The 23,741-nt window shown below is 36.3% G+C and overlaps 1 protein-coding gene across 2 annotated transcripts in view; it reads right to left on the bottom strand.

Annotated features, from left to right (window-relative positions):
• The window catches only part of IL1RAPL2 (interleukin 1 receptor accessory protein like 2), a 1,151,831-nt gene that overhangs the window by 419,615 nt on the left and 708,475 nt on the right, over positions 1 to 23,741 (bottom strand). The gene's annotated exons all lie outside the window — the stretch shown is intronic.

The following is a 23,741-nucleotide window of genomic DNA, read 5'->3' on the forward strand; positions in this document are numbered from 1 at the left end:
ATGTCAATTTTACTCCCATTTGTTTAAAAGGAAAGAAAAGGATATGCAGACAACATAAGACACACCTAAGCTTGCCTAATTATAGAAATTTGGGGGAAGTTTAGACAAAAATCTCTTAAGAGTGATTGCCTTTCAGAAACAAGACTGATGATACAGGGCAGTAGACAGACTATTTTTTTTTACTTGCAGTGTTATACTGCTTGAACATTTTATTCACTATACATATGTATTCATTTCTTAATTAATAAAAGTAACTTAAAAGTTTAACATGTTAATGTATCAAATGTCTAATGGCATAGTTGATTTGGCACTGTTGTTCACTGTCCATCAATATATAGATTGTTCAACAAGACAAAACTGCAATTCTACCTTCAAAACTCTCCATAGTTTGATGTTCTGAAACAGGACATTTACAACTAAAACAATCTCTTTAATCAATAACTAGTTTCCTTTGTATATACCTACTTCTATTATGCTGATATGACTTGGAGAAAATGGTTGAAATGCTTATATTTTTAATATCTAGACTAGGAACATCTCAGGGGTTCTTTTAAAGCAGCAATAATTTCTGATAAAAGAGTCTAAGGGTTTATCTTCTACCATGAAGAATCAAAATCTCAGGTAATTTGAGAAATGCTGAGTAGCAGATATTTAAGTATCAGAGTAAGGTGGCTGCCATTTTTCAGCTGATCAAAGCAAGCGCAGCAGAAAAAAGGATTTTCTTCAGTAAAGATTGAAAAATAGGTTAATATAGAATCTTCATGACTGGAGACAAATTTCATATTTCCTAAAGGAGGGAGAGGGAAGAATCTTGCCAGGAGGAAGAATAAATCTCACAAAGTAAACATGTAAACCATGACTTGGGGGAGTACTTGGCCTATTTTGTGAACACCCTTTATCAATGGTCCACAAAGAGCAAGTTAAGGCTACATGTAGAGCCTTAAACTTGCCACAACCAGATAGCCTCAATAAGTACACTGTCTGTATGAGCTTGGGCAGCTGACATCTGAGTAGCGGCATAAGAATTTTTAGTTTTTTCTCTAGTATCGAGGCCTGGTTTTTCTAAGTCATCTAAACTTCCCTGCCCAGTCCCCATGTGACTGAAATCTTCCTAGAAAGCTGGGTGGGGTTAATGGCATAAACTGGAATGTCAGAATGGAGCCAAGTTACACAGCCCACATGCAGATCTTGTTCTGTTTAACAGTAATTATTAAGAGCTTACTCTACTAGATGATGTGGGGGGGGGGACCACAAAAGAAGTAGAAGACATGAGTCTTGGTTTCAAAAAGCTTATGAAACTGTTGGCAAGACAAGACTTGTGCACATGAACTAGAGAATAATAAAAGCCATTATGTAACCAAATGCTATATTATAAAGAACAGATTATGAATACTATAGTTCAAATCATGAGTGATGAACTTCGACAAACTGAGCTAGCTTCTAACATCTCATAAATGAGGGCAGATGCCAGTTACCTCAAAAGCAAGCAATATGGCAATAATTAGTTTACATATTTCCTTTGAACAGGCTGACTAAATTCCAAAATGCCAAGTTTAGTTTTGAGTAATTGAAGAGGATCAAGATACGCCACCCCAATATATGCTACTTTTTAGCATATTGATTACTTTGAGCTGAAGGCAACTGAGAAACAACAGACACAGGATGAGCTCTCTGCCCTCCCACTTCTCTATAAAAAGGAAATTTATATCCTTTGTAAAGTCTCCCCTGCTCCCCCATACCGAAAAGAAGAGAATGATTCTTATCACCGGAGCAATTTGAGTCTGCCCAATAAACCTCACTACACGATCCTCATCTACATTTCCTAGTCACCTTCTCTTTCCCTTTACTGCCTCTAGGAGCCCAACCCTTTTTCTAATCACTTCTCCACAATTTATCTCCCTTTATGAAATGGTAAAAAATACTCACAGGACTAACAGCCTCTTTGTGGTTTTTGCTTCTTTTCTGTGAAGCCCCAATCAATATAAAAATATCAACAAAATGTATATGCCTCTTTGCCTGTTAATCTGTCTTTTGTCAGTTTAATTTGCAAGCCCCAGTGACTTAATGTAAGAGGGTAAAGAAAGTTTTTCCTCCCCTGCATAATGAATGATGACTTTTGGCTTTCTTTCGACTTTTGTAAAATCTGAGAAATAAAGCAAGTACAGGTTTTTATTTAGGCCATTTGGAACAAACGTGATTGCCCTTTGGGACTCTGACCTTAATCAGGACTCTGACCTTAATCAGATTTTAGGCAGCATGCCCTGAATGACTTCTCAGACCTTCTCTCACTAAACATTATGATACTGATTGATATAGTAAGAAGAGTTGTTAGGAATCTCACCTCTATAGATTAAACTAATTTTTAAAATGGTAAATAGTTAACTTAATAGTGAATTAATGAGATCCTTGAAATATAGTGAAGTATTTAAAGGTAAAGATTGCACTGAAACTGTCTGCAATAGGCAGAATGCAATGCAAAGTTTATGCAACTGTTTGACCGATTCAGCACTATAAACTCTAACAAGAGCAACAAAAACTGGCTCCAATTAAATCTCAAGGAAACTAATTTCTTATTAAAATGGGATTTACTTTGGGGCACCTGGGTGGCTCAGTCATTAAGCGTCTGCCTTCGGCTCAGGGCATGATCCCGGCATTATGGGATCGAGCCCCACATCAGGTTCCTCCACTGGGAGACTGCTTCTTCCTCTCCCACTACCCCTGCTTGTGTTCCCTCTCTCACTGGCTGTCTCTCTCTCTCTGCCAAATAAGTAAATAAAATCTTTTTAAAAAATGGGATTTACTTTTTACACTCTATATTTTTCTCTTATGGGTGCTAACATCTGGAATATTAGTATATAACGGCATCTTCAGAGGGGTCCCTCAATATGATGAAGGGCCTGAAAACCATGCTATCAATATTAAGATCCATTGAAAGAGCTGAGGTTTGACTGAGGAAAGAATATAGGAGCATTCTCTTTAGATATAAAGAGGATTGATATATAGAAAAGGAAATAAATTTATTCTCTGTGTGCCCCAAAGGGTAAAACTAAATCTAATGGTTAGAAGTTGAAGGACACAGATTTAACCTTATTAAAAGAAAGCCTTTTTAATAGCTAAGCAAAAAGTCAGGTTATGGCTTAAGAGGTAATGAGTTCTATGTTGTTGGAGACATTCATAGATAGATTTAGAAACTCCTAACAGTGATGTTATAGAGAAAACTCCAGCAGAGAAGACATGAAAAGGAAGGAATTTATGTGAAGCCTCAAGATCTAGGGTGCAGACTAAATTTAGTACCAAATTATTATACATTCCTCATCCATATACATCTCCTAAATAACCATCTCAAATATCATCAAATAAAACTCATAAAAAATTTAAATATCCTACTCCATATTAGACCATTTAAATCCTAATCACTAGTTTATTAGACAAAAAATTAGAATGGCATATTTGGACGTATTTTCGATGTGAAACACTGAAGCAAAAGATGCTTAAGCCCATCTCTCAGTTTACTAGAAAACTAACTTGAACTTTCATTCTTTTAGTAGTCTATCTTCATTGAACTGAAATAAGGAAAAACAATAAGTACTAGTGTATCATCATTACTATACCTACCTACCTACCTATCTGAGAGAATTGACTGGGAGAATGTGGACCAAACATTAATTGTGGCTGACTCTGGATGGTGGTTATTCAAAAGGCTATAATTTTTTGTTGTTTATTTTTATCCTCTAGTTTCCCTAAAGTAAACATGTATTTCCTGCAAAATAATAAGGGTTTCTAAATTTACTTGCTATACAAGTCAGCCTGGCAATACAAATGAATAAATGGACCAAAGGTGTAAGAACAATAGGGAAGAGACAATAGATTGTATGACCTGGAGAATACATTCTCTTTTGAAAGGAGGTGGCTGCTACTCAACTCTAGCCAAGACTGACATAAAAGAATTAAAGATAATCTGGAAATACAGATATTTATGTGATTTTTTAGATGTTTAAATGTTAGCAATTAAAGTAAATTTTGAAAACACTAGAGGTCAAACAAAACAGATATGTGGGCCTGTACCTGGTTAGTTTACCACTTTTGAAATGAATAAACACTTGACAAATATAAAAAATAAATATCATCAGTTCATGATTCTGTAGCCAGTGTCACAGAGAATACACAAAGACCCTCAGTAAGACTTAAACTTACATTGAGAAAATGCAGTGATGGAGTATGATTAACACAAACACTCTGAACAATTAAGAATGGGTTACTGAGGTTGTCCTAAGATTGGCATATTCAACAGAGAGGAAACAATGGGAAGTTCTTCAGTAGTTTGGTCTCATAGGGAGATTTGACATGTCTTGGGAAAGTAGAAGAGGTAAGAGAAAAGTCAGGTACGCTAGAATCCAAGAATAAGGGAGACTAGCTCAAGCTTCAGGTATGTGCTCATTAGATGAAGAGTTGATTGCCCAAGGGTAGCATCATAAATAAGAGGGCAAGCAAAAAGTGAGGAATAAAAAATGGGTACCATCTGACTTTCGGGAAGTAATTCTGGTAAAGAAAATTATTATTTCAACTGCAAAGTCATATATTGGAGACTTACTCATATCATATTCAGATTCAGATTCTTCTAATCATCTAAGGAAAATTATTATGATTGCTGACTGAATTCTATTACATTCTTCTATATAATCCTCTCTGGTGTTAAAAGTTTCAAATAGGAAAACAAAATCATTTGCTAATAAAATCTCACTCCATAAGCATTCATTTATTGTGACTCTTCAAAAGAAATGTATAAGTGGTATTTCTTTTCATTGAAAAGTCAAAGTAATAGTCATGGTCCAAATATTGTCACTTTTTAACAGCCAGACATGGTATATTCCCAGAAAAAACCTTTATTCATTTACTATAAATGATTAATACTGAATAGCAAAGGTCAGTCTTGGGTTCCTCTGGCTGCGGAGTTTCTTCACTGAGGAGATTATGTGCCAGCAGCATACAACTGTCCTTAAAAGCAGTGACACTGGAGTCAAGCAAATGTGGATTTGAATCCTAGTTGGTGCTAGTGACTTACTGTGGGCAAGTCAATTAACCCCTTCCTCTCTCAGTTGTTTTATCTATAAAGTGAGAAGGAGAATAATAGTGTCTACTTAGAAAGTTTGCGGTAGGGATCAAAAGTGAAAACTTAGAACGGTGCCTGGCAGTCTACATATAATGACAATGATGCTTTTTCTTTATCCCCACCCCCATTAAAACTGACTAACTCAAACAAAACAAAACAAAACAAAACAAAAAAACCCTGACTGACTCAATTTTCATTTCCCTGAGGGCATTGTTCTCCACTAGGAATGGGTTAATAGCATGCCAACGTGTGTGCATGCATATTCAAAAAGCCATTAAAAGTTAATGTTAATGATGGAATTGTATGCCAGGCCTGTGGAAAGACATTTAAGCTGAAGGAGGTCTTTTGGTATCCCTCAAGGCATTTCTAATCAGGTATGACTATTTGGCCTATAAGTTGGGTTGGGCCTATGGAAATAATTAACAACCATGCTGAAATAATTATGATGATAACTATACTAATAAACTATTACAACTTATAATGTTATTATTGGTAATAATAATAGTGGATTATTGACACTGGGCACTTACTATGGACAAGACACTGCACTAAAGACTACATGGACTGCCTTATTTAATGTTCACAATAACTAACATTATGAGGTTGATACAACTAAGAACTCTAAATGAGAAAACTAAACTTCAGTAAGTATAAGCAACATCCCCCAAACCATATATCTAGGATCACAGGCTTGGATTATATATGAGATTATTCCATTTTCAAAACCACGATCTACTCATCAGTCACACTTTATAGATAAGAAAACTTCATGAAAAATACAATAGACTAGGAGTCAGGAAAACTGGACTTTGGTCCTAATTCTGCCTAACTATCTACCCGTGTGACCTTGGGCAAATTAGTTAATTTTTTGAGCTTTGTTTTTCCTAACTATATAAATTGAAATAATAACATTGAAGGATTATTGTGAGAACTAAACTCAGAAAATGCCAGCTACTGTTATCATTATTGTACTGATTACCTTCTTTTCAGAGGGTCTCAGGATCATGAACAGAGGAATCACTACTAATTGGGAAGGGTTGAAGATAGAGACAGGAAAAATGTAGATTATTGTAATATGCATGGGGTTGAAGCCATGTGAGAAGTCGTTGATTCTCTTAATACTATCTCTGAAATCGGTTTGATTTCTAATGATTTACTGATGGAAAAGTTCTGGTTAATTGAAATTCACAATACTTTGGATATGGATTAATCAAGATTTTATTAGTGAAAGTGATCAGAATATCCCATTCTCAGACCTGCCATAAGGATTATATTTTGAGTTGAAGGCAATTAAGAAACAGAAGACACAGGAGGAACTCTCTGACCTCCCCCTTTCCACTTAAAAGAAAAGTATAAATTTCCCTTTGTGAAGGTGTCCTCCTCTGCCACTCCCATACCAGGAGAGAGAGAAGGACACTAATCACAGGAAATGGAAAAACAATACCAAGATGAGCCTGCATAAACAAATCTTAGTAAAAATAACCCATATCTTCCATTAGCTTCCTTATACATTTACCTTCCCACACTTTACTGCCCCTAAAAGCTCAAATCCCTTTTCCTTTGCCTTGTCACTTCTCCACAATGTACTGGCCGTTGTTAAAGTGGTATAAAACCTCTCAAGCCTAACCATTTCTTTGGGTTTTCACTTCTTTTCTGTGAAATTCCCATGTGCATGCAAAATAAACCTTTTCTTTGATTAATCTGCCTTTGTCAGTTTAATTTGAAGGCCTCGGGCACTGAACCTGAAAACGTAGAGGAAAAATTTTTCCTTCTCTGCAAATTTGGTGGCATTTGAATACAAAGCCATTAGCCTGGTGAGAAATAAAATTCTACAAATCCCTATGTTGATTTAGTCCTGACTTTAAGGCTGTAACTCAACCTGAACAAAATAAATAACCTGTTCAGTATCATAAATCTAATTGATTATTACCTAAAAAATGTTTTGTTTTGTTCTGTTCTGTTTTGTTTGTTACTGATAACCTGCCTGCTTTCACAAGATATTTGCTGGATATTTGAGACTAGAAGACATAAGGAATATTTTAGTGAAGTACCAGGCCTGCTTATTGAGAATATTTTCTTTCGCTAATTACACTGTACAGTTGTTTATTATTGAGGGTAAAACCTATTGTCTCTTGGAAGGTGGAGTTCCTAACCCCACAGGCTATGAAGGGGGAAAAGAACCTAGACTCCTATGTGGTCTATAATAGTGAAAAGTTGTGAAACATGTCTTAAAACTTAATCATCTACTTTAATTGAGAGAATTATATAATTCCATCAGTCTCCTGCATGATAAAACATATTAATTTGGAATAAAAGCAATCCCTTTCTCTTTTAAATTAAATGTAACTCCTGGATAGAAGCTATGGGTTTTATCACACTGAGTTAAGGTAAAATGCACCCATCCACCCTCACATTTTCAGAGATTACAGTGAAGATTGGAGAACGATGAAAATGCTACAGCAAGGAAACCATTCTGTTTCACATTTGCTAAAGCAAAGAAGACAAGTATACGTATTAATTATAAGTTGAAAAGCTTTAAAGACATTCAGAAGATCAGTGAGGATCTTGCATAATTGTTTTTTTTTTAAAGATTTTATTTATTTATTTGACAGAGATAGAGACAGCCAGTGAGAGAGGGAACACAAGCAGGGGGAGTGGGAGAGGAAGAAGCAGGCTCATAGCAGAGGAGCCTGATGTGGGGCTTGATCCCACAACGCCGGGATCACGCCCTGAGCCGAAGACAGACGCTTAACTGCTGTGCCACCCAGGCGCCCCATGCATAATTGTTTTTGAACAGATGATTACGTATCTAGTGATAAAGGAATTCAGCAAATGACATTATTGTTTAGCAGTCAGTAAAGTAATTACATACTCAGTAAAAGCCTGAAGTATTCAAAGTGCAAAAGAGTAGATGGAAACCATACAAGAGTCCTATGTGGAAGGTGACAGACTTTATTCCAGATGATTTAGATTGCTACATTAAAGTATCTCAAAGCAGGGCTCTGTATACATATAAGGAAAGACTTTTCAGGCGTCTTCAGTATTCACATAGCCTATATCCTGATTCTACATAGAACTGCAGTTAAGCCTTCTGTGAGAAGTGTAAAGTTCCATGGAAATTAGTTACCCGACTTCCCTTACAGATCTATCGAAGAGTGAGACTGAGGGATGCTTTGAGGCAGAGCTTAGTGGTTTAAAACAATACAAGTTGATCATGTCATAGTTTCCATAGATCAAGAGTCCAAGCACAGCTTAATTAGATCTGCTACTCTCAGATATCAACAGGTTGCAATCCAGGTGTTGACTGGTGTTGCCATCTCATCAGAGGTTTGATCAGGAAAGTATCTCCTTCCAAGGTCATTCCTGGTATTGGAAAAATGTATCCCCACTTGGTTGTAGGACTGAGATACCATTTTCTTGATGGTTGTCAGTGAGAGGCCACTCTCTGCATCTAGAGGCTGTAAGCTGTTCCTTGTCATGTGGACCATTCCATAGGCCCTTTCTCAACATGGCTACTTACATCCTTATAGCAAGCAATGGAGATAGTCTCCTACTCCAGTCTGCTAAGACAGAATCTTATACAACAATGTGAAATCAGAGTGTCGGTCCATCATCTTTGCTACACACTATTGACTAAAAGCAAGCCACAGATGTGCACATACTCAAAGGGAAAGGATTACATAGAAGCATGAGCATTTGGATGTGGGAAATCACTGAGGGTCAACTCAGGATCTGTCTGCCACAGAGAAGACAAAATTTCTCTCTTGCCTCCCCTGAACTTCTACTTAGTTTTAATCTTATGAGAACTACACATCAAAGAACTGATTATTTACTGGGCTCTTTCAATTGTTTCTAGAAATTTCAGAGCTAAATGTGTATGACCTCCCTCTAGCTAACTGTGAAGAATCTTGTGGCATGCAGTTTAGGCAATTTCACCCTAATTTCATTATATATCGTTTTTTCCTACTATTATTATTTCCTCCTAATTTCCTCTCTTACTTTTCATTTTGCATATTATAGACATAGCTCTGTAGCCTGTTTCAACACCTTTTTGGAAAAGACAGGACATCAATATGTACATAAATAAGTAACTGAATGAATGTACCAATCAATCCTCCCTAGGAATCCACTTTCAGGCTTACTCACCTTAACATCAAGTTCATACTTGTCTCTAGAATTGTGTCATTCATGCAAATGACTCAGAACATGTCAGTAAAGCTGGCATTTTAGAGTTATTTCCCCTTATATCAAAACACTTTGTTTAGTTTGAAAAAAAATGGAGATTAATTCCATTCTGAAATTGCTTGATTCAACCTCTATTTTTTTTCTAAACTTCTCACCTGTAGACTGAATACAACCACTCTCCTGCTTCTTACCACCCCTAAATAATTCTGTCATCAAAGGCCACGTTCTTTCTTGACCGATTTTCTAATTTGTAACTACCCCCTAAAGGGAAGGGGGAAAATTCACTCCTCAGAAGGCTCTTCCATAGTTCCTTATAAAAACCCTTCATGGAACTTCTAAAAACAGTCATTAAATAGCCCATCTCATTTATTTCTTCTTGATGAGTTGGCTCCAAACACTAATCTTTTCCCATTAGTCCTGTTCTTGAATTCTTTCATCTTATGCCAAATCTACTCTAGTAGGATATATACATAGCCAACTTGGGACAGGGCTTTTAAATCTTCCATATCACTGGTGAGTCATTTAGCAAAATATTATAACATGTCATTAATTGTATTTAGGTGTTCCTCTAATATTCGAGGAAATCCCTGCTTCCAGGCCTTGACATTTGATGTTCCCTCTGCCTATAACATTCTTCTTCAGCAGATCTGCATGGCTCACTTCTTTTCCTTCATATCTCTGTTCAAATATCATCAAAAAGCCCTCCTGGCTACCCTATCTAAAATATCAATCCCCTCTGCAATCCTACCCCACTCCTCTACTACACTTTAATTTTTCTTTTTTTCCTCCAGAGCACTGATCACCATCTGGATGTATTATAAACTTAACTATTTACTTGTGACTAGTAAACAGTCACAAGTCTCCCTGCTCTAGAATATAAACTCAATGAGGATAGGGACTTTGCCTTATTTTTTACCATCTAAAACAGTGCCTGGCTCAACAAGTCTCAATATATACTTAATATAATAAAGGATGGATGAATGATGAGCATGAAAGGATGAATAAAGTCAATCCAAGAATACAGACATAGTCTATAGAACCTGAAGCCTGGAAGAAATCAAGTAAAGACTCATTCTTTGCGGCTCACCAGTTCACTCTCTGGTTTCACATAACATTCCTGTTTATCCACCTTTGTGAAAATTGTGGACACTGAAGTAGAGAGCCGAAGCCACTTATCCCAAGGTGCTAAGGTGATAAGTAATCACTAAGCATCAACCATGTGCACAGTAATGTGCAAAGGACTATAGAAGATACAGAAAAGAAGGCTTAAAGTGTAGTGCTTAAAATTATGGATGTTGGGAGTCAGAGATCTGGATTCTAATCTCAACTCTGTCACACTCTAATCTCAGCTCTGACATATTCTGATTATGTGACCTTGAACAAGTTTATTACATTGCCTGAATTTCAGTTACCTCATCCATAAAATAAAGACAATACAACCTTCCTCTGGTTTGTTGTGAGGAATAAATGCTTTAATCCACAGAGAGAGGGTAAGTGTAACATAGTCTTGGCAAACAATAGCCAGTACTAATAATATTAATATTAATAATGAATGTATTATTATTATTATTAGCAGTAGTAGTATATTATACTCCTGGGACAACTAGAGATCAACACAATAAAGTATGGAAGCAAGAACCAGAATGTCTCCCATAGACAGACTATGGGAGTCTGTCTCTACTATATCTATATACCTACTGCTACCTAATCTATAACCTACTGCTATCATTTGCAGGCATATTTCTTAGTTGTCAGTCACATAAACATGGTATAAGAGACAGAGAAGTCATTGGAGACAGAAGACTTAGGTTTAAGTGCTGGCTCTACCACTTAATGAATGACTTTGGGCAATTTACAACCATGCTGAGATCCATCTTTTCTATTTATGAAATGGAAATAACCTCGAAGGGTTATAATAATGACTACATGAGATGCTATATTATAAAGAGTCCCATCATAGTATAGTACCTTTACAAAGTAGGAATTCAACCAAAGTTGAATCAAAACCTGATTTATTTGCTGTCTCCATTATATAACTTCTCTATTCCCATACTATTCTCCACCTGATGGTGCATATCTGTCAATTCTCCTCTACACTTATTTAAATCTTACCCAACCTTCGAAGTCTAGTTCAAGTTATAATGCCTTGTAGTAGATACTCTGGTACTCTTTAGGGCCAATGTATCCATTCTCCAACTGCTGGGAATATCAGACTGCTGACTGTCAAAGCTGGACCTACCCACAGGAGTTGCCCTTGACTACAAGGAGTTCTCTTGACCAAGGTTAACCCCCTTTTTGGAAGTGGTCCATAGCCAAAGACTGAGTGACACAAAGATTCAAAAGTCCAGTCCTCTTGTTTCAATTTGGGATAAGGCCCATTGCAACTCCACATCTCTCTGTAAGATCTGCTGTGGCCATGTAGCAACTACATTATGGGTCAAATTCTCCCTCTGCCTAATCTTAACTTTTGTCTTTCTTACTTCCTTGTATGTGTTATTTCCCAAGAACACTCCCAAATAAACTTTATGCACATAACTCCTTGTTTCAGAATCTGTTTCTATGGAACCCAAACTAAGATATCCCCAGAAACCTCTTTAGACCATGGGAGCTCATAAGAGTTCTTGTTCCTCTGAGGCCCCATACTCATTTGTCAATGTAATATTCTGCCTTGTATGATGAACTGTATTTCCAATTATTTCTATCACATCTCCCTAACTAGATTTGAGGTTTTTTCAGGGCAGAGACAGTTTCATACTTTCTCCATTGACACACAGTAGATACACACAGACAAGACACATGGTAGGTGTTTAGTGAAGACTATGGATTTTTTATTAGTTTGCTAACCATAATATTAAAAACACTTGTTTTCATTATTTAAAAAATCAGACTGAGTTTGTTAATAATGTAAAGTTTGTCTTCCAGAGAACTACTCACAGCATATCAACACAAAATAAATAAGATAGTAAAAGAAAAATGAATTGTGCCTTGTTCATTTTTGCCATTCTAATTGGTGTAAGGTGGTATCTCAATGTGTTCTTGATTTTTGTTTCACTGATGGCTAATGATGTTGAACAGTTTGTCAGTGTCTGCTAGTTATTTGTATATCTTCTTTGGAGAAGTGTCTGTTCCTGTCTTCTGCCCTTTTCTTGACTTGATTATTTGTTTTTTGGGTGTTGAGTTTGAGAAATTCTTTATAGGTCTCGGATACCAGCCCTTTATCTGTAATGTCATTTGCAAATATTTTCTCCCATTCCCATTCCGGGGTTGCCTCTTTGTTTTGCTGACTGTTTCCTTTGTTGTGCAGAAGCTTTTTATCTTAATGAAGTCCCAAAAGTTAATTTTCGCTTTTGTTTCCCTTGCCTTTGGGGACATGTCTTGAAAGAAGCTGTGGCCGATGTTGAAGAGGTTACTGCCTATGTTCTCCTCTAGGATTTTGTTGGAAACCTGTCTTACATTGAGGTCTTTCATCCATTTAGAGTTTATCTTTGTGTATGGTGTAAGAGAATGGTTGAGTTTCATTCTTCTGTATGTAGCTGTCCAATTTTCCCAGCATCATTTATTGAAAAGACTGTCTTTTTTCCGTTGGATTTTTTTTCCTGCTTTGTCAAAGATTAGTTGACCATAGAGTTGAGGGTCCATTTCTGGAGACTCTAGTCTGTTCCAATGATCTATGTGTCTGTTTTTGCACCAATACCATGTTGTCTTGGTGAACAAAAAATGTTGGCGAGGATGTGGAGAAAGGGGAACCCTCTTACACTGTTAGTGGGAATGCAAGCTGGTACAGCCACTTTGGAAAACAGTATGGGGGTTCCTCAAAAGTTAAAAATAGAGCTACCTTATGACCCAGCAAATGCACTACTGGGTATTTACCCCAAAGATACAGATGTAGTGAAAAGAAGGGGCACATGCACCCCAGTGTTCATAGCAGCAATGTTCACAATAGCCAAACTGTGGAAGGAGCTGAGATGCCCTTCAACAAATGAATAGGTGAAGAAGATGTGGTTCATATATACAATGGAATATTACTCAGCCATCAGAAAGGATGAATACCCACCATTTGCATCCACATGGATGGAACTGGAGGGATTATGCTAAGTGAAATAAGTGAATCAGAGAAAGACAATTCTTATGATTTCCATTATATGTGGAATATAAGAAATAGTGCAGAGGATCATAGGGGAAGGGAGGGAAAACTGAATGAGAGGAAATCAGAGAGGGAGACAAACCATGAGAGACTCTTGACTCCAGGAAACAAACTGAGGGTTGTGGAGAGGGGAGGTGTGTGAGGGGATGGGGTAACTGGGTGATGGGCATTAAGGAGGGCATGTGTTATAATGAGCACTGGGTGTTATATGCAAATAATGAATCTTTGAACACTACATCAAAAACTAATGATGTACTATATGGTGACTAACATAATTATAAAAAAATAAATAAAATAAAATACAGTCACTTCTTCTACCCATTTGCCCTTTGTAATCCTAAACATACTCTGAGTAGAAGTTCTCTTTTTTAATCTATTAAGTGTTTGGATGGCAGGAGATCTAATTTCCATAAAACAGAGTGAATCTGCTGGAAAAAAAAAGGAAACTGGATTGTTTGGAAATAAAAAACATATGGTCATATAGCAGTTCTATTTCTCAATTTTTGAGGAAACTTGTTTTTCTCCATCATGGTTATACCAATTTACATTACTACTAACTGCACAAGGCTTCTCTTTTCTCCACATCTTTGCCAACACTTATTACCTCCTGTCTTTTTGATAACAGCCATAACAGGTGTGAGGTGATATCTCACTGTGGCTTGGACAAACAAGTGGTAACTATGTGAGGTAATATTCATTAACTTGATCATGCTGATCATTTTACAATGTATATGTATATTATATCACACATTATATAACTTTAAACATCACAAGGTGCAACCTAAATATATACGATTTTTATTTGTCAATCATATTTCAATAAAGCTGGAAAAATGCTAAAAGAAACACCAAAACACATGTAAGATCAAATTAGAAAATAAACCTGGGAAATAGTAATCATTCTAAAGCCTACAAATTTGCATTGGTTCAATCTGTGGATACCAATAGCAATTACCATTTACCTAAGCATCTGAACGGCAGTTCCTTCAACTATTCTCCATGGCAGTCTTAGGTGGCAAACATTTTAATATATATAAAATATATAAACATATAGGTATGCTATGCATACATGTATATACACATATATACACATATGTACACACATCTACATACATACACACTTTGAGAAATTGAAGCAGTTATACCAGGTGCAAGAATATCCTTGAATGAATTTGAAATATGGTTCATCAAAGAAAGCAAAAGCCATGTAGCTATTATGGCCAAATCCTACTTTATCCTGTCCTGATATTTTTTGCAAACTTTCAGGGTTAGAACAAATCATTCAGTTTGTTCATTTATGAACAATTTACATAAGTGATAAGAGCAGTAACCAATGCCCTATTGTTATAAATGCAAAGATATCCCATTCCTACCCCAGTTTAAGAGATAACAATTACTGCTATTATGACTAATAATCTATGCCTAATATTAAAATTGCAATTTTTGTTCCCATAAGCATTCCATTGAAAATAATTTAAAATAATTTAAATACCAAAACTATTATAATGATAATTACAGTTATAATACTTACAGCTAACAATTATTGAATATTCTCTATTACCCAGATACCTAATGGTATTACATGCAATAGCATGCTAACATAACAACAATAGCTACCTCTATGAAATACTCTCTGCCATGTGCCATCCCAAGCACATTAAATGTATTGTTTTCTCTAATTGCCCCCACTGTTTTTGAAGTTGGTATGAGCTGATTTCTATTTTACAGGCAGGGAAAGCAAGGATAAGTAACTCTTGCAAGGTCACATAACTTGAATCGTGAAGTCAGGGTTTAAACCCAGGCCTTCCTGACTTCCCAAACTATGGTCTTATCAACTATACACATGGCCCCCCACGAATATAAACAAGCATTAATTTTATAGCATGTGTATTGTGACTGACAGTGTCAAATGTGTTTTATTCCAAGCTATTCATTCTTTCAATAAATATTTATTTAGAGCCTAGCATGAGCAAGGTAATAATGGTGAGAATATACTGGTGAAGGTATTCTTGATTCTCCCTCCCTTTCCTTCACCCACATTGTCCAATCCATTGCCAAGAACTGTTTGGTTTGATATAGGATCATAAATGGGAGAGAGGTGAAAACTGACTTACACTGGAAGATCAGACTACTTTGAGTATGGGCACAGAAGCTTCTCACAATTCCCACTCCTGAGCCTAATATGTCTTTTGGCAAGGTCCTCCACTGTGTACACTGGGCAGTCATTCAGATAGCTTACATAAAAGTTAAACAGTATTCTCATCAATTGGTTTCAGTTTGTTCTGAACTCAATAAATCCAAATGGTCTGAGGAGGAAAAACCCTTGTACACAAGAGGAATGAGCCAGGCTTAAGGCATAACCTGTAAAAAATCAATCACCAGTGCTGATGTTTTGTTCACCTTTTACAAAGAAAATAATCCATTTAGGTTGAGTCCATTGAAAACAAAAGACAGAAGAGGAGTTTCCTGCCTTATGGATTATTTTGTTGAAGAATTCAAGTATTATGATGCATACAAAGAGGCTGAGAATTAAGAGTCCAATTTGTGCAATATGAAGTATCTGTGACTGATGACATCTCCGTATGTTCTGGATGTTGAAAAATGAATCAATAAACTGGAAGTTCAAAAATGTCTTTTCAATAGATAAAGCCCCCCACAAAAACTGGGCTGACTTTTGGATGGTTTAAGTAAAATATTTGTTTTCAGTGTGAAGCTATCACTCTTACCACAGCTTCCTGTAAAGTCCACTCTGAATTCAATCCCTAAAACACACACACGCGTGCATACACACACACAGAAATGAAGGCCTAGGCATCCTAGGTCACTTTAAGAGTTTTACAATTTTTATCATCTAAAATGCAGTAGAATACTATTTGAATAGTTATATTTTACTTTTATGAAGCTATAGGGTACCTCCTAATTTAAACCTGGTAAGGTGGAATATCTTATGGAGTGCGCAGCACCTGAAATGCAAGGTTATAAGCAATCAGTACTAGGTATGAGCCTAAAATCCTTACATTGTAGAGTTGTGCTGCAGTTTAAACTGTAAATATGCATTGCAATTCTTATCCATAGTTGTACCTAATTCCTTGGTCCCTTAAGAAAAACTAGCTTAATCATGTATATATCAAATATTTACTGACAGTCTGTAATATGTATGGTACTATAAAATGGTATTAAAACATAAAAGACTTCTATGACTTCCAGGAAATTATAATCAAATCAAGGAAATAAAACTGGTTTGCAAGATTCAATTGCATAAGAGGAAGAGTAGTATTAAACTTTCATTCATACAGTATGCATTTATTAAGTGCTCACTATATGCCAGAGCCAAGGGCTAGAATACAATGGTGAGTATAACATATATGATCCCTGACCTCTTGGTTCATATAGTCTAGGTAGAAAGGAATATAATTAAACAAGCAATTATAATACAATGTGGTAAGTGTTATGGAAAGGGAAAGGCACTTAGGGAATCCAGGAAGATTTCCTAAAGGAAGTGTTCCAGGCAGTGTTAACAGTATATGTAAGGGTCCAGAGAGGTGAGAGCCTCTGCCAGCAAAGGAGTGCAAGAGTGAGAAAAATGCATTCAAAGGAGTTCAAAGTTCAATAAGGCTAAAGGAAAGTGTGCAAACGTAAGTAGCAGGAGATAAGGCTAGAGAAGTAGACAAAGATATGACATATCTTGTATAACATGTTGAACATTCTAGATTTTATCTTGAAGGCTATGGAAAACCACTGAAGGAGTTTACAAGGAAAGGTACCAGATGTAAAATTGGTTGTGAAGTAAACAGTGGATTGCAGGGTAGACCAGGGAAACACAGAATGATCTGTGCAGTAGTCTAGTTAAAGAATTAAGGCAGACATATACAAGAAGAACTTTAGAGGTACAGATGACAGGGCTTCATGATTAATTAGACATTGGTACAGACAGTGGTAAAGGATGACTTCAAAGTTTCCACCTTGAGCAACTGGGTAGACAGTGATGCCATCTACTGAAATGGAGAACATACTGGGAGGTGTAGGCAATAGCTGATGACAGCCTGGGCAAGATGTGATATGCTGATAAATGGTAGAAATTTATGGGAGCACGGATTGCATGGTGCACTGGGTATTATACGCAAGTAATGAATCATGGAACTTTACATCAAAAACTAGGGATGTGCTGTATGGTGACTAACATAATATAATAAAAAAATTATTATTAAAAAAAGAAATTTATGGGAGCACAGAAAAGGGAAGGATCCCTTCTGACATTAAATTATTGTAAAAGAGGTAGTGCTTGAACTGAGTGGAATTTGGGGAGGATAGTCAGAGTAGTGAAAGAACGCAAGGCACATTCAAGGAATGGCACATGATCATGATGTTTAGAACACAGGGTTTCTTTGAGGGCACCCTGATGATAAAGCTGCAAAGGCATAATGGGATTTAAATACAGACAGCTTTGAATGTCATGGTAAAGAGTTGAGGCTAATGTCTGGGTTTACAGTCCAGAATTGCCACTATCAGTATGGCCTTAAACAAATCATTTAATCCTTCTTTAATTTTCTCATTTATGAAATGAGTGTATCCCAGACTTTTAGACTGCATGGATCAGTAAAAGTGTTTAAAGGGGCAGGCATAAAGCAACAAAGGGTTGCCAACATCATATTTCCAAGTATGAACATTTAAAACAAACAAATAAAAAGCTATATCTATTAGTACCATAATTTCATAAAATAAAGGATATTTCAAAACAAAAATTCAAGATAACTTCGAAGAATTTTCAAAGTGGATAAATTTCATTTTATGGAATGCTTACTTCACTTTCTTTGTGTTTTTTCTTTCCACTGAGGATTGGTGCAAACTGCTGGCACTGGTCCAGAGATCAGAGTTTGGCAACCGCTGAATTATCCTTCAGGATTCCTTCCAGTGCTGACATTCTAGAATTTCTATGATTCATAGGAGTTTATTCATCAAGCAGTAGAGAGCTATTGAGGGATTTGGGGAAGTGAAATGATACTATCAAAGCTATGTTTTAGGAAGTTATTATGGGAGGTCTTGGAAGAGGAAAAGTAAGCAGTCCAATCATGTGGCTAACACCAATGTCAAGGCATGAGCTAACAAAAGCACAAACTAGGGCACTGACAATGGCAATGAGAAAATGCAATGTGTCCAGTGCCACAGATTCTAGTAGAGCTGACAGTGTGCTGTATAAGTGAGACTTTAATTGGAAGGGTTGGCTTCATTGTACCATCCTTTTGTCTAGTATAATTTTCAGGAAGTTGATTTAAAAAAAAAAACATTTTTCTGGCTCAACATATTTAAACCACAATTTAGAATGCCTATGGGAGGAAGATAGTATATTATTCATAGTGTGTTGAAGAAACCAAGGAATCAATTGCTTGAATGGGTGAATCATGCAAAGGAAGCGTATGCTAATGAGTTGCTTAAAAAGCAGTGCTTGGAGAGGTCACAAATGAAAAACAGTCCTACATGCCATAAAATCAAAGCCGTAGGACTCAAAAAGAAAATCAGAGAAAATAGCCCTTTTTATATCCTGAGCTATTTTTGCCCCATTCCTGTCCAAAGAAAATTATAAAATAGAAATAATGGGTCATCATGTGAAATTTGATTGAAAAGCTCCTGTTCTCAAACATTATTGAGTTAAATTCCCATAACTCTACACTTTGTGGGATTTGCTAGACTGAGGTTTTAGAGGGGAAAAAAAGTGTTTAAAACCACATGATATTCAACAGACATTGCTTTGTTTTAGTTTGTCTTGTTCAAAGAGGAAAACCATAGAACCACTGTAGACATCACAAGGCTTATAGACCTAGAAGGCTCTGGGTCTAAGTGTCAAAACTGGAAATTAGAATTTCTAACTAGGTCACCATTTGGAAACGTTCTCCTTTAATTTTGATGAGGCTGGTGCAAAGCTTTCAAACCAAAATGCTGTGGACCACTTCACATCACAAAACGGGTTACACATGGCTGAGATATTGATCTCCTCAGGCCTCAGGTAGTCAGAGCCTCCTTAATTTACTCTAGTTTGTTAGGCAAATATTTATCATTTTCAATATGCACCATGGCATGAAATATTTGGCAGCCTCTATGGAGCACTGAGACGGGGCCTAGAGATTAGTTAACTCTTGCTTTATGCTGACATTTCTCACATGGTAGTCTATGAGAGTAGTAATAAGCATAGTTTACATTTACATGGTGTTTGCCATTGTTCTATGGAAGTGCTGTAAGCATGCTTTAATTGACCTAATCCCATAACAACCCTATGAAGTAGTGACTATTAATATTCTTATTTTACAGATGGAAGAAAATGGAGATGTTAAGGTTAAGGTCACTGAATAATTGTCAGAGCTAGGATTCCAACCCAGGATGTTTGGTTTCAGAGTCCTCATTTCAACTGCCTTTTATACAAAAATGTAAAGGAAAGCCTCTGGTAGGAGGCCACTAGTCTAGCACTAGGGATTGGCAGATAAAGGCTGAAGGCCCAAAGCAGGGACCAATAAGTTGTTAGCCCAGAAATGTATTAAAGATTAGAACTGACTGTCACAGAGTTGTTCCCAAAATGAAAGTAAAAAACAGGGAACCTCAAGAAACCAAAAGGAGAGTCCAAAATGAAGACTAAGTTTGCCAGATGAAACCAGAATCAAACTAAGGAATAGCAATAGATTTATGAATGGTAGAATGGCAGATAGTTTTCATGGAAATTTTTAAATCAAAGAATGCCTAGAGTAGAGGTTCTCATCTGCGGGCAATATTGCCCCCCCCCCAGAGGACATTGGCATGTCTGAAGACAGTTTTGTTTGCATAGCTTGCAGGTGGGGTGTGTGAAACTGGCATCTAGTGGGTAAAAGCCAGGGATGCTACTAAATATCCTATAATGTATGGGACAACTTCCTCTTACCCCAACCAAGAATTATCCAGTTTAAAATGTCAAGGGTGTCATTATTGAGAAACTCTGGACTAGTGATTTCTGTTTGACCAGGCAACCCTGATAGGAAATGTTGGCCAAAGATGATGATGATGGTGATGGTGATACTGCTTCTACTGCTGCTGCTGCTGATGATAATGATGAAATAGGAGTTAAAATATCACGACTAAATAATAAAAGCAGAAACCACCATTTTTGAGTGTCTACTAGACATTGTGAAAAGCTCTTAATTGTATTATCTTGCTTAATCCTCAAAGCAAACCTATGAAATAATCGCTATTATTAGTTCAACTTTACACATGTGAAAAATTAACCTCAGAGAAGTTAAGTCATTTTCCATGATCACATAACTAGTAAATGTTCCAATCATGATTCATATCCAAGTCTGTCTGGCCCCAGACACCACTATACTCTACACTCTACATTATATGTACAATTTGCTAAAAGTTAACACTTGTTCTAAGGGTCAGGAGGCAGAATTGGACACAAGAAAACTCTTTTCAGGTACTGTGGAGAGGGGTGCTATGAAAAGTTTGAGAAAAAAAAAAAAAACAAGCAGGTGTGTATGCCACATTCACATTCCTTCTGGAGTTGGTAGCCAGCCTTCTTTCTCACCAAGGACAACCTATGTATTATCTCTGCTAAAAGTGAAGAAGGCTGTTTGAAATTGCCCCTTTCAATGATTCTACCTGGACAAAAATAGCTACATTTACTATCCTTCTCAATGCTAAATTATTACACAATGAAGTCCTTTAAAAAAATTGTTTTAAACCAGAGTAGGCCTTCCTTACACTTGAGCTGCTTATACCCAGAAGCCAGGTTGCATTTGGAAATACAACAGCCCCATTCAGTCAAAGCCAGGTCTTTCTCAGTTAGCTTGTGACAGTGATGTTAGTCCTATCCCCCAAAACCAGCATGACAAAGGCCTGACATTCTTCTTCAGGACCTTTCAAGTCAGATTCTATTTTCCTCCTGTCACAAATTAAAGCCTCAGTCAGTACAACATCTACTTCCTCGTTTGGCAGAAGGCTCTCTGGTAACAATGAAAATGAAGGCACCTTTTTTTTCTGATAGATTTTAGTGCTTATTCATAAGCAGAGCTTTTGTTTTCTTGTGGCTTATACTAGTACAGAAAAGTGAATATCTGAGTACTCCAGTAGTTTTCCTTTTATTTTTATAACAAAAACATCATTGCTCATAGAAATCAAAAGTGAAATACCTGGAGTTCATATACTGCATTGTGTGTTCAGAGCTCTCAATAGTATTGAACTCATTTCATCTCCTTTTATTTTTCTGGGACATGGAATCACTGACACCTGGGTTATGGGAGTTATTAAACTGCATTTTCTAAAATAGAGTTTATTAGGCATAAGTCAGAGGCAGCTTGTTCAAAAGACTTTTTGGCTTTATACTCAGTGGTTTCTGCTTAAAATAAAGCTCTGTGTGTGTGTGTGTGTGTGTGTGTGTGTGTGTGTGTGTGTGTGCATGTGTGTGTGTTTTAACTTTATAATACTTCATACTTAAGTGATGGACAGTTTAGGAAAAGATGAAAGTAGGCTTGAGAGATGTCACAGTTATTAGGTACACTCCTTGCCTTGATGGTCCAGATAATAACTTCCTATCTGGAGCCTGTCACAAAAGAGACAACAGTTATTCCCTAAGTTTCAAGTGCCTTATTATACTGTTGGTGTGGTTTTCATATTGCTCCCTAGAATAGAAATATAGACAAATAGCCTAAGTCTATTTTTGTGCTTAGGCCATGAACAGCATATACTAGTAGTATGTCCTTTGACTTGAGGGTTAGAGGAGTAGGCAAATTATATTTCTAACTGCCTCCTGAGGATACATTCTGTGATATATTCCAGGGCATGAAAAGGAGATAATAACATCTGGAGGAACAAGGAACAACATAGTGTTTAGTGAATAGCATGAAATGCCATGATCACTCTCAGAGCAAGAAGATTCTAATTGGAAAATATTGATTTGAAGTCCATTTCACATATGCTATAAAGTCTTTGAAATTAAAAAAAAAAAACTTCGAGATAACTAGACGGATATTTACTTTTCTTCCTAAAAGTATCGAAGTATCAGGAGACTTAGAAAGACTACCAGGTCTCAGAAGGGCTTTGTGTTAAAAAGATCTCATCTGTGTGATATAGAAGTACATTATAAGTTATATATATGAAAATGCTGCACTTAACTAATAGATAAAATAACAATTATCATTACATCAACTAATCTCTCTGGTGATCCTTCACACAGTGAGCTTCTCTAGTACACTTGTTTGTTTATATTGGTTTTGGAAAATAAAATAGTAGAAAGTAGATAATTGAGCATCTGGTAAATGATTTTTAAATGGAGCTGAATAAAAGACATTGACTTCTTATATCCATTTAAAAATTTATAAATTATTCCCCAGAATTAAATGTGAGTCTCTAGACAGATTACTCATCTTGAAATTATAAAATAAATGAAACCCAGTTCTCATTTTTATATTTACTGAGAAGTTATCTTATAAATCTTTGGTATATGGGACAGTAAACAAGATATTCAGTTTTGCAATGTTTGATGAAGCAAGTCAATCAATTCTACTTCTAGAAGAAAGCCATCTTTGAGAATTATAGAGATATGTACCAAGACATATACACTTCTACAAATTTTCAGATTTATATTTCACTGCATTCTATTTAAGTTCAGTGCCAATCATAGATAAAATTGTAAGGTATGTGAAGATTGTATTTGAAAGCTTGCTTCAAACTTCTCCCTTGTCCAAGCATCCAGCGCTCTCAGGATATCCAGCTTTCTCCTTTAATAAAACTATTCTGGAGAGCAGAGAAGACAGTGTACACACATAGGACAGTAGAAGAATCTGGGCTGCAGATATCACCTTTCCTAGTCACTGCAACTCTTCAGTAAATTCCAGCATATTTGTCCTATAAGGGGACTGTACTGGATTATATTGCTAATGTTAGAATTTCAGAGAAGGTGATCAGTGTGAGGAGTGAGAGGTTTGAGTTTCTGTTCCAGTCCTAAATAATAATAACTGACATTTATGGGGTGATTATTATATGGTAGACATTGTTCTCTGTCAACAGCTTTATGAGCTATGTACCATTATTATCCCAACTTACAGACAAGAAAGCTGAAGCACAGAGAAGCTAAGTTACTTGCTAAGATCAAAGAGCTAATAAGTAACTCAGCAGAAAATCAAACTTAGGCAGTCTGCCTCTAGAACCTGTGCTCTAAGTCATTATACTTTACCTTTGTTTTATTGTATCTCTTAATTTACAAACACATTCACTGCAGAAAATTTTGATAATAACTAAAAGTAAAAAAGAAAGAAGAGTACTTATTTATTTGTGAACCCACCA

Source organism: Ursus americanus, chromosome X, assembly GCF_024610735.1.
Source record: "Ursus americanus isolate L20-20 chromosome X, mUrsAme1.1.p, whole genome shotgun sequence".
Taxonomy (NCBI): Eukaryota; Metazoa; Chordata; class Mammalia; order Carnivora; family Ursidae; genus Ursus; species Ursus americanus.